Source organism: Pimephales promelas, chromosome 15, assembly GCF_988280905.1.
Source record: "Pimephales promelas chromosome 15, fPimPro1.hap1.1, whole genome shotgun sequence".
Taxonomy (NCBI): domain Eukaryota; kingdom Metazoa; phylum Chordata; class Actinopteri; order Cypriniformes; family Leuciscidae; genus Pimephales; species Pimephales promelas.
This window is the reverse complement of record NC_142783.1, coordinates 16,700,674-16,712,909: the sequence shown is the minus strand read 5'-3', so window position 1 is coordinate 16,712,909 and position 12,236 is coordinate 16,700,674. Positions and strand designations below refer to the sequence as shown.

General features: G+C 39.4%; 1 protein-coding gene across 2 annotated transcripts in view; it reads right to left on the bottom strand.

Annotated features, from left to right (window-relative positions):
• Positions 1-6,336, bottom strand: part of foxn3 (forkhead box N3) — a 126,972-nt gene extending 120,636 nt beyond the window's left edge. Inside the window, exon 1 of one of the 2 annotated variants that reach the window (XM_039671326.2) lies at positions 6,138-6,336. The gene's annotated coding sequence lies outside the window, so the exon portion shown is untranslated. Of the gene's footprint in view, positions 1-6,018; positions 6,092-6,137 lie in introns of those variants that run through there. The other variant, XM_089120249.1, reaches the window with a different exon arrangement.
• Positions 6,337-12,236: the final 5,900 nt, after the last annotated feature.

Below are 12,236 nucleotides of genomic sequence, written 5' to 3'. Positions count from 1 at the left end.
CTAAAGGCTAGAGTTGGATCCGAAAACCACTTACTCAAACTACATAAAACACTGCAGACTGTTCCAATCAGCTGAATTTGACATTCTAACTGAAAGCTGACTCCTGCATGACCTGTATGTGTATCTGTGTTTGAGAATGTGTGTGTCTCTGTGTCTTTGGGCGAACGGGAATAGACCATGTCCACTGGCTGTGCAGCCAGAGTTTTCAATGCCCTTGATGACTCCAGAAGAGAGGACAATAGGATCAGTCTGAACAACGCAAGCCCTCTTAACAACACTGATCCAAAACTAGGCCCAGAACCACAGCCTTCTTCACTATCATCACACAACACACACACAAAGCCACCAGTGCTTCAATGCAAGGAAAAATGTTTTTAGAAAAAGCTTTCTATTTAAACCACTAACAAATCAAATGTAGAATCTAAGAAGAAGCAAACATCTCAACACGTCCATTGACTGAACGCACAGTCAAAACAACTGCATTCTCCCAATAGACTAAGAATGTTGAACGTTAATTGATTTATTTTGAAGCATGTCAATATATATTTTAAAATTACAGAATATTGTGAATATCAAATATTAAGGTCAGTGCAGCATTTGTGTTTCTGCACTAAACATTGTGGATTTGCTTTGAAACAATAGCTGTTCTATCCAAATCTTCTTCTTTTTTTTATTATTCGAGAGTTAATACAAAAATATTGAGATAAAATGGATGTGACGGTACACAGTTCGGTAATTACCTCGGGTTTGGGATCACGGTTCGACATTAGTTCGATATATGTCCTCCCCTCCCCCCAGATTCCTGATTACTTAAAAAAAATGATAAATTGAGTAACGCTGCGCTGTAAAATGCAACAGCTGTTTTCAAAACGTATTGGTTTGATTAACTTGTTGAGCTACGCACTGTCATTGTCTTTGCACGTAAGAGTTAATTAACATGCGGTGACAAGGGTGTACTCAAAGTTCAACGTTATGCTTTTTCAAGAAATCACAGAAATCACAGAATGAGAAAGAGAAACGAGCCAACTTCCCCTTTCCACAAGGAGACAGGGAGTGACGCAGCATCTGAAGCTTCCCAGTTCCAGGACAGGCATATCACCCTACATCACACGATGTCACGCAGGTTCAACTGCGCATGTCAGAGCTAAAGACCTATAGCTAGCCTATAGGCAATTACTACTAGCAAGCTCTTGTGTGCCATCTGAACTCTTGTTTTGAGTTGGTACATAGATCGTCTCTTCTTCTTCTGCTCTTTTTCCTGTTGTGGTGGTTGGCAAAAGATCATTAGAATGGCGTGTATGGATCGCCTGCGACTGACTGTATTTGTTGTCCGAGTGTATGCACCGAACCATGACGTCCCTACCCTGACGGACGAATAGATGTACAGTTACAACCTTACGAGATATATATTGATTATCGACAAAATTTGGAAAGATGTCAATATATCAAATTTTAGGTATTTCACCAACCTCTAATATGTCAATACTATTGAAGAGGGAATTCAGAGGGGAACAAAATAAAAAAAAAATAAAAAGTGACAATACACAGTCTACTGGATTCAATCCATCTTGAGTACCTCCATCAGTAAGTCTTTTTATAATTTTTTCGGTCCCACTTTATATTAAGTGGCTTTAAGTACTATGCACCTACAATTGAAATAATAATTTGATGGACTTATTGTGTACATACATGTTTTTACATTGCACTTATATTTTGAAAATACCTGCATATAATTACAGCTGTAATTAACTTGTAATTACACTGTTGCTCCTTCCCTTATACCTTAACCTACCCGTAAACCTATACCACCACACCTGACCCTAACCATACCTGTATCAGACCTCAATAGCAGCAATAGTTTTACAATACAACCTGAACACAATAAGCACATTGTACATATTTTTTGATCTAAGTACATAGTACGTATCGCCAATTAATATAAAGTGGGACCATTGTTTTTATCATCCAGCAGGCAAAATTGCATGTCACTTAGAAAAATTATACCTACTTAATATGTCCTGAAACTACCTAAACAATCTGTGGCTTTATTCATGTCTGTAGCATAAACAGAGCAGCTTAAGTTTAATACTTAGTTCTAGGGATTTGAACAAACACCTAACATTAATTTTGCCACCCAAGCAATGATAATAGTGAAGCTTAAGCAAACACATTGTTTTGAAAGGATCTCAACATTCCTTAAAGCTCTTATGTTCAGCCACAGTGAAGAGCCGCTGCACTTTGGGGCACAATCCTTCATCATGCCTGCAGCACAGGCCTTTTGACCCAGGTGTGAACTTGAGTGTCAATGCCGCTCTAGAGTATGTTATTATTTAATCGGCAGCGGTCAGCTGGGGATATAATTCCAGTGCATAGGAGAGCCGGTCGTGCACTCACACTGGACCTAAGTGGCCAGCCATTTCGGCAGCAGCCATACTTCTCATTTTTCTCTGCTGGAGGCCCAAGTGTTTTCATCTAATTTACAGTTATTTTTTCCCCTCTTGTGCAACCAGAGAGGTGGCAAAAAAGGAGAGACATCGCAAGGAGGAAACAAAAACAGGGAAAGTAAGTGGAAATAAGGTAGTCTTTTAGACATTGGAAGTGGATAAAGTTAATTTTAGATCAGCTCAAGACAAGGATGAGTTTCAAAACATGTCTTTGTAGTTCCCCCACATTCAGCCAGAGCTCAGCAAGCAGTAAACGTGCTTCCCAGAGGTACTGCTGCCAAGGGTCTATCATTCATTAGGCTGCCACCATCATCAAATGCATTCCAGACACTTAATCACTAGGATAGAGATAAAATAAAAAGCTTGAAGGTCACCTGGGGGAAAGAGCGATAGAGGGGAGATAGCATGAGGGGTGAAGATGTATGGCCTCATTTTGATTGAGGACGTGATGCCTTCAGTCACACACGACAGAACACCCGATGAGGAGATGCGTTTTGACTGGAGACCTTTATCACAGACTCCAACGATTTGCCATGCTACACATCACAAGGAAATGGCCCTGGAGAATTCAACTGCAAATCGCAAGCGAAAACATTTAATAAGAATATCTGAATCTACCCTCTTCCGTATTCACTTTACGGTCTAGAAGACGAGCGACAGTGGACCGTCGAGCGAAACTCTGAATCTGAACCATCATGCATATTTCCCATTCTTTCCCGTCAGGTGTTTTTTTGCCTGTCTACTCCTCTGATGTTTTGACATATTTCTCTGCCTCGTCGAGCACTCGTCTCTGATTTGCCGTACTGTTTAATGTTCATGAAGGGCGGCGCAAAACTCAGACCGTTGACAAGCCACTGGCTGTTGTTACAAGATCTTAGACAGACAAAAAAAAGACGAGTTGCACCGCTGAGGAGCCCCACACTCCACTGCCTCAAAATAAAAAGCGCCTTGACCTCCTCGGCAGCCAACTTCACCTCTCAACTGTGACGGACGGACGGTGCCCTGGTCTCGTCCCGCAGCCCAGCATGCTTAAATAATGCCGGCTCTTTGCCAGCAGCCACCCACCATACTGGGAAACTTCTGATGCTTAATCTCCTGAAATGCAAATGCGCCAAACGAGAGATGGGGGTCTCACCCTGCTGTAAACGGACATGCTTAAACCCTCCTCTAAGGCTGCATCGACAACCAAATCAGAACTATAATAGTCACTTTCGGGCAGGAATTTGAATTTGAAAGGGTCTATGGTGGGGCGTACAATTTTGCTCCAACATATTGGATCTTTCAAGGGCTTTGTTCACACGCCATGCACCAACCGAAGAAAAATTGTCAAGGCAACATGTATCGAATTTCACAAAAGTTCAGAGCAAAGAGATTTCCTCCCCTCTCCGAACCTCCCGCCGAAGACGAAACAAGCGATCCACGACACATCCTCTTACTTTAAAGAAAACAAGCGGCTGACACATTTCCTGCCAACAGGCCCTTTCCTCAGATAACACAAGTCTCCCGTCAACAGGAAGCCCTTTCACCGGCGGCTCTGCCTCCCTTCGGCACGTCACACAAAACAGCTCCTCAGCCCCAGCCCCCACAGCCTCCCCTTCAACTGTCGAGGAAAACTTGCAGGAGATGCTCACTAAAACCAGAAGGAATCAGAAAAGATAGGTACCGGACTTAAAAGTGTGGGCTGTAGCCTCAAGTCCTTCAAATGCTCTTGGTCTGAGAGGCAGCGTTTTAACCGCCTCAACAATACTCCTGAAATCAATTCATGTGCAATGGTATCACCATTACACACAGCCTGCCATTACATCAAACCCCCAAAATAGCTCTGGCCAGACAGACCGACAACATTACAGTCTGTGCAAACCACAGGATAGGGTGCACACAAAAGCACAAACATGCCCTTTAGGCACGGGTCAATGCTCTAGATTTGTTAAAAGTCTCCAGTTCTTGAAGTTTACACGAGTGAGTGCACGAGCGCAGCAACAACGTGTAAAGGATTTGAGGAAAGTTAGTAAAAAGCAAAGCAGAACTCACATTAAGTGCAGAGTGCATTTGAAGAGCGGTGAAAGAAGAAAACCTGAGGCAACCTTCATAAGGCAGGGGCTGTACTGTTTGAGCAGCTGCTAATAGGAAAACTGGCAGAAGAGAGAGAGAGCAGACGCTTTCTGCAGGCTGCTGTGATGACATGCAGGCTTTTTTTTTTTTCCTTTTTTTAGTAAGGGGGCTTATCTTTGTCTCTATGGTAACTGTGTCTCTGGGTGGTTATTAGAAACCCTGAACTTCCTGTGCATCTGCAGGATCAGCCAATCACACACCGTGTTTTCATAGGCGGAGATAGCTCGTGCTATAGGCAGTGAAGAGCGGCCACATGAGGGGGCCATGGAAACAGAGGGTCAGGGAAAACTTACAGCACAGCATCGCAGCAAACCAAACACTTCGTTGTCCTCTACACATTTATAGAAACTATTTTAGAAGCTATTTTCTTCCCTAGCAAAACAGCTTCCATACCAGAAGCTTTTTCTAAAAGGGACATTGCTATCAAAGTATCTCAGTACTTTTAGGACGAAAATGGAAACTCTTGTGGAAAACACGAACTCAGCATCTCAGATTCCCAGAAAAAAAAAACTGTGGTAAAGAGACTTGCAGACAGACGACCGCAGAAAGCTCAAAGCTCAGCAGAACGGCCAGAGTTACAAGAGTCCAGCTCTAATGACAATAAATCCATAGGATGTGCTGTGTACCAACACATTCATGCGGTTCGTTTTAGCAGGAGACTGTGGAGGAGCAAACCTTAATGCTCATGAATGCAAATGAACAGTGAGAATGCAGATTACAGTTGCAAAGCAAAAAAAGCTGACATGGAGCACGCATCTAGGACAGGGCTTTCAGCTGCTGTGTCCAAGCGTGCAAAGAAAAGACAGCTGAACTGAAGAATTGCAATCTAAAACTATCAGGTTACAACGGGAAAGCTTCATTTTCCCAGCGCAGCAAGGAAATACACCAGAAATCAGAAATGAACCAAAAGTTGTTTATCCTCACAGACAGGAATGGGAACACACTTTAAGTGTTTATAGGAAGTACAAACACACACACACTCTCTCTGCATATTTTCCCAGTAGTCTCTCTGTCTCCTTGGTTTAAGCGGGTGAAATCATTTGGAGCAATGTGGCTCCCCTGCGCTGACTTGTTTTCCACCCAGCGAGCACATTCAAACTTCACTCAGTGGCTGCTTTATTTAACGCTGCATTTGTTGACAAGTCTCGGAGCAAAGTTCCTCACGTAGAACCCTGGGTGGTGAACTCGAGAACATCAAATACAAACATTAACAACCAGAACAGAGTGCCCTCCACCCCGAGGACAAGATGTTACTTAATCGGCAGCAAGAAAAACATCGAGCAGTCTACAAGGACAGGAAGGGAACGACCCCCGAGGTACGCTCTAGACCTCCTCCAGCACCCTTTACAGATGCGGTGACTTCCATTCCTCAGTGACAGGAGCGTGCCTTCTTTCCTGTCTCTGCTGTCACAATATTTCATCCGGCGTAAGTAGCACATGTCCCACACGTAACTAGACTCACCAGCCCGGAGCTCCCAGTTGCGTCTCAATGAACGCAAACGCTCACCACACACCGGCTGACTCCTGACAAGACAGAAAGCCCTGATAGATTACAGCAAGAATGATCATTCAGACACAAACCTTTTAATCCAGATCGTCCCCTGATTGGCTGCCTCCGCATGAGCTCCAGATTTTTAAATCCGACTGGTTAATCCCTCCATTTCTCTCGGATTCAGTATTTCGGCAGTGACCACAGTGGGCTCTAACATTCACTTGGCTTTTTTCTCTCCCTCCCTCTCTCTTTCTCTTTCTCTCTTTGCACTCTGTTCTGAGACCGCTCACTGAGCTCTGGAACTAAGGCAGCCTGATGAGGAGGGAAACATCTCTCTGGGTCCTAGTTTCTCTGGTGTTAACTGAAAGAATGCCATTGTTCCATGTGTAACCCAGGGCTACACTCTACAGACGGCTGATAAGTCCTCCGCTGTGCCAGATCCACTCTCGGGGTATTTTTGTAGATGGACGGAGATGGATGGAGAGCTGTTTGATATCCATTACCTGAGGGGGAAATGCAGAAAATATTAGATCTTACAAACAGATCTAATAAATATCTTGTTTATTGCTGTGTTAATTGATTAATTATTATTAGTAGTATTTTGCAAAATGACATCAAATCTTGTTTTTAGAGAAATATAGTACAATGAGGGTTATGCTTAAAACAACCACTTTGGGTAACACTATATAACAACTGCACGCTATTAATCATTTGTTAAGCATGAGTAAACAGTTAATTCATTAATAAAGCATTAATAGACATTGATAAGCAGTTTATAAATACAGCTATGAATGCTTTTTTTCTTGATTTATAAGCATACCTATAATGCGTTTAATAATTGTATTTTCATACTTTGTTAATGATCAATTAATAATTTCTAAATGAAGTATAGCATTATTTACAAACCAGTTATTTATTAATTGTCATCCATTCATAACATCACTTAGAAAGTGTAAGTAAATGTAAATACAGGTAGTTATAAAGAATTTACTAAAGTTTATAGCTCATCTAAAGTGAGGACTATTCATGCCTTGTAAAGCATTTATAAAGGAGATTTAAAGGTGCATCGATATTCTAAACCGTAAAATGTAACAAACACAACACAGTGATACAGAACATGTTTAACAGCCTTTAAATCTCCTTTATAAATGCTTTACAAGGCAATGCCTTAAGCATTATTATTAATGTCTATTAATGCTTTATGAATGATGAATTAACTGTTTACTCATGCTTAAATAATGATTATTTGCATGTAGTTGTTATAAGGTGTTACCAAACTTTACCCAACACGTCTTGTGACCAATTGCAATGTTGCATGTTTAAATAGTTGCATAGCTTTAGAAGACTTGAAATATTTTGCAGAGGTAATATTAACTATAACGATGGTGATTTTTGGAGACTGACAGCGCTAAGTAGAACGGAAAAGAGCAGCCCAAATATTCTACCTAGCATCTAATTTAAAAAAATAGAAAAAGAAATTAGGGTATGCAGATGAGAATATTTGTTTGACTTAATCCTTTAAGTTAATTTCTGAGTGTTTTTTTTTTTTTTTTTTTTTGTCAAATTCAGATAAATGACTCAAGTGGGACTAAAGAATGGCATAACAAAATCCCTCTATGTCAGCAGCATGAAAGCACACAAATCACAACCATTTTTTATTTATTTATTGTTATTTTTTTGCAAATGACGTGAATATTGCAAACAAACTGATCTAACAAAATAGGTAGCATGCTAAGATCACAATGCTAAGAAGCCTGAGAAAATAAATACGCTATTGCATGTCTTTCCAGTTTTTTAGTATCAAAATGCATACCTACTTTTTAATAACAGGTAGGAAAACAACCACTAAAAGCCTCATGACATTGAAAACATATGATTTTAGCCCTGCCTTTTAAGAGATACTAATATTATTTTTCAGGAAAAAAAAAAAAAAACATAAAATCCCCAAATCCTTTGCTACCTCTCTGAAGAGTTCTCTATTATAAATATGGCAGCAATGCTAAAACTATTGTGTGCGCGGACGCTACAGCCAAGGCTATAAATATAAGCAACACATGGAGCGGCAGACTGCAAACCAGGGGGAAATTTAGGCTGCTTATATCTGTCAAGAGCTGCACGAATCAGGCCGCTGGCCATATGATCAGCCTGGGGCTGAGTCCACCTCCTCAGCAGGGAGCTTTGTAACTGCGCTTCTCATTTCTTTTCCCAAAAACAGATTGAGATAGAGAGGGGGGAATTTCTGTAAAATACTCTGGATGCTTATGTGAAAAATGCCTCCTGATGATCAAAGTGTCTCGAATGTCCCTTATCTAAATAACAGTTGACTTATGTGCTCACAGTGTAAACTCAGGGGCTTACCGCAGATCTTGGGAGCCCCGCCGTGAACAATGAGACGGGGGCCCTGGACACAAGTGGAGATGTCATGCATGTCGGGCCCGAAACAGCATCTGATGGGGGAAAAAATGTGATGTTATGTTGTGCAATTTATACGTTTTTATCCTTTTAAAGGCTGAAATATATTTTTAGAATTACAAATTCTAAACAGTTAGTAGCATTTGAATGTCACAAGTGATTCTGGAATGAAGGACGGTTCAAAACACTGCATTTGGTCCAATATGCTCACAAATCAATAATTAACATTCAAGAGCATGATACACAGAAATAATTGTGATTTCGGTCACTTTAGATTAGGTTCCAAATCTCTACAACTTTTGTCTCAATACATTCCTAATTTCTGCTTATTAATAGTTAGTAAGGTAATACTTAAGTTAGTATAGGATTAGGAATGAAGAATAACGTCATGCAGAATAAGGCATTAACATGCATGTGCTTTAAACTCATAAACAGCCAGTATCCTAGTAATATGCATGTTAAGGAGTAGTTCACTTTAAAAAAAAAAAAAACTTTTGCTGATAATTTACTCACCCCCATGTCACCCATGCAAGATATATCAATCTTTCTTCAGTCGAAAATAAATGAAGGTTTTTGATGAAAAATTCCAGGATTTTTCTCCATATTATGCACTTTACTGGGCACCAAACGGTTCAAGGTCCAAAAGACAGTTTCAGGGCAAACTGTTCAAAGGGCTTTAAATAATTTCAGACAATGAATAAGGGTCTTATCAAGCGAAATGATGAGTCATTTAAAGAAAAAAGTTTAAGTTTTATAAGCTCAAATGCTCGCCTTACTCTGTTCTGTGATGTGCGTTCGTGACTCTCTAATTCAAACTTGTTTATAAGAATGAACAAATCTTTTTTTCAAGTCATTTGATTCATTCAACGAACGAAATTAACAAATCGACTCAGAAAAAGAGTTCGAACAGGAGAGTCACACAGAAAAGCAGGACGAGCATTTAAGTTTATAAATTTTAAACTTTTTTTTTTTTTTAAATGAGCGATCGTTTCCCTTGATAAGACCCTTATTCATCGTCTGGAATCGTTTAAAGCCCTTTTGCACTGAAACAGTCTTTTGGACCTTGAATCGTTTGGGTTCAAGGTCCATATTGAGAAAAATGCTGGAATGTTTCCATCATAAACCTTAATTTCTTTTCAACTGAAGAAAAAAAGACATGGTCATCTTGGATGACATGGGGGTGAGTAAATTATCAGCAAAAGTTTTTTTTTTTTTTTTAAGTGAACTACTCCTTTAATAAGCAACTAGTTAATAGTGAGAACTGGACCCTAAACTAAAGTGTTACCGATTTCTTAGTAAATATATTTATGTAGAATTTGCATAGCATCAAAAAGGAAACTAACACACAGTATATTTCCTGAATGTACCGAGTAAAATTAGTCTAGGTCCGTAGTTTAACCCAAATAAAATGTTAACCAAGCCTGTGAATTCAAAGCACATTTTTACAGTAACAGTGTAAAGAAAAAAATGCTTTTGTCCTTGACTGATCTGTAAAAAAAAAATAGAGCTATTGATTTTTATGTTATATGAATGAAGCCAGACTCGTGAGCACAAGAGCTTTTCAAAACTGTACATTTTCAGATCAAGCCGTTAATCATGTACAATAACGTTTCAGTAACAGAAACCAACTGAGCTGCCAAATGCTCTGGCCTCTGAACGTCTGGCAAAAAGATCCAGCTTTTGCAGCAGCTGTAGGATGAAATTCTGTTTGTGTTCCCCAGTGCTAATATTTCAAGTGCCACTAAATATATAAAAATAGCAGCATATCTCAATATAAAGCAAGACTTTTATAGGTGGCAAAGATGAAATGTAGCAAACAGTGATTTACAGAAATTGAATATATAAATATGGTTGCAAAAATTACTCAAGATGCCATAATAAATAAATAAACAAACTATAATGAGAGCAAATGTTCATGATTTTGCATAATAAATCGAATTGTACAGTATGATTGGATGAACAATGATTTAACACACCTGTGATTGCACATCAATTGAATTCTATATTAATGTGCACTCACACTCATCTTTGATCATTTTGTTGCTTGGCAACCATAAACAGTCAGAGGTTGAGCTAATGAACTATATTACTTCGCAGGAGAATTGTTTATTATCATTAACAAATGCAATTGTTTATTGAACGTAAGTGTCTGTCATCATATTGATGTTGCTGTTTTAGGAAAACAATAAGCCATTCGAGGATGTTACAATGATTTTTCCATATCACACTTAACATCACCCTTTAATTATAGTAAAATGACTATAAAATGCATTGAAGTGACTTTTTTTAAATGTACAATGTTCAGGCAGCAAGTGCTCCATAAGTTCCAGTAAACCGAGAGGAAACAAAAACAAAGCGTGCACTTCTTCGTTTTATTTTGCTGCCATTTTCAACGTTGTAAAAAAAAAATGACACTATTGATAAAATTAACCATAAATGTCCATTCCTTTCCCTTCCTATGTCCACAATCTCTTGTCTCTGCACTCATTAAAATGATTTACATAAGTCACAAGGATAATACAATTAATGTTCCTCTCAGTTTATTACTACACCTTCCTCTGTAACATCTTTGAACGCATTTGGAAAAAAAAAATACAAATAAATACAAAGCCCAGATGAATGTCTTCATCATATAATATTTTGCCTGAGGCTCATAAGTGAATTAATGTAGCGTAATTCCTGTGCGAAGTGCTTGCTTGGTGCAATCAAAGGATTAGAAACATGCCTTTTTTCAAATGGTATTTTGCAATTCTGCACTAGGCAGGACATTTGTAAACAGTCATGTTGTTGCCTACAAGAAGTGATTTCTGTGGTTTCATATTCTAATGCAAAACCTGTTCAATGGATCAGGCTAAAAAAGAGAGCCATTCACAGATGATTACAGGGAAAAAGCTTAATTTAATAGAAAAAGCTTGCAATGACCTCTGAGCTGGATATAGTGTAAGCTCACTTTAGTGTTTTATCATTATCAGTAGGGTGAATCTTAAAACACTGTCAACACTTATAAGAAAGAAAGAAGAAATAATCTTTCATTTATAAGAAAATTAAGCATCTTTTAATTTAATTTAATTTCATTTTAATTTAATTTAAGTGTATTCAGGCGGCGCCATCTTTGGAATACAGTCATGACAAGTCAAACCACGAACGACATGCTGAGTGATCTGAACTTTATGAAGTTCAGCGAACTTCTGAACTGTATGAAAGGCGTTCGGGGATCGACTTGTCGAGACTATTTTCTAAGATGGCTCCTTTATGTATACACGAAGTGGTGTTTGAGGGTTTAAGGCCAATAAGATGGGAAAGAGAACTTAGTTTAATTACTCACGGGACATGTCGTCTGACATCCAGCTCTATGCATGTGCGGCTGTGTGCTCAGATTTAGAAAACCTTCATATATCTTTATATATCAGAAGTATTTTTATCACTGAAAACGATTATTTCTAAAAACTCCGGCCAAAGTGGAGATTTCTGAAAACGCCGGTTTTGTGTTGCCGTGTAAACTGGGAGAAACGGCGTTTTAGGTTCTCTCTTGTCGATTCCCAACGCATTCTCACCCCAAGGCGTCACCTTTGACCATGCTTCAATGTTTGACGTTTTAGGCGCCCTTTAGCGTCACTTACATGACGCGATCCTACGGCGTCATCTAACTGACGCTAAAGGAAAGCGTCTGTTAGAGGACGCGGTTAGGTTTAGGTGTGGGGTGGGGGTAGGGTACACGCGATCCCAAGGCGTCATCTAACTGACGCTAAAGGGCGCCTAAAGCGTCAGATATTGAA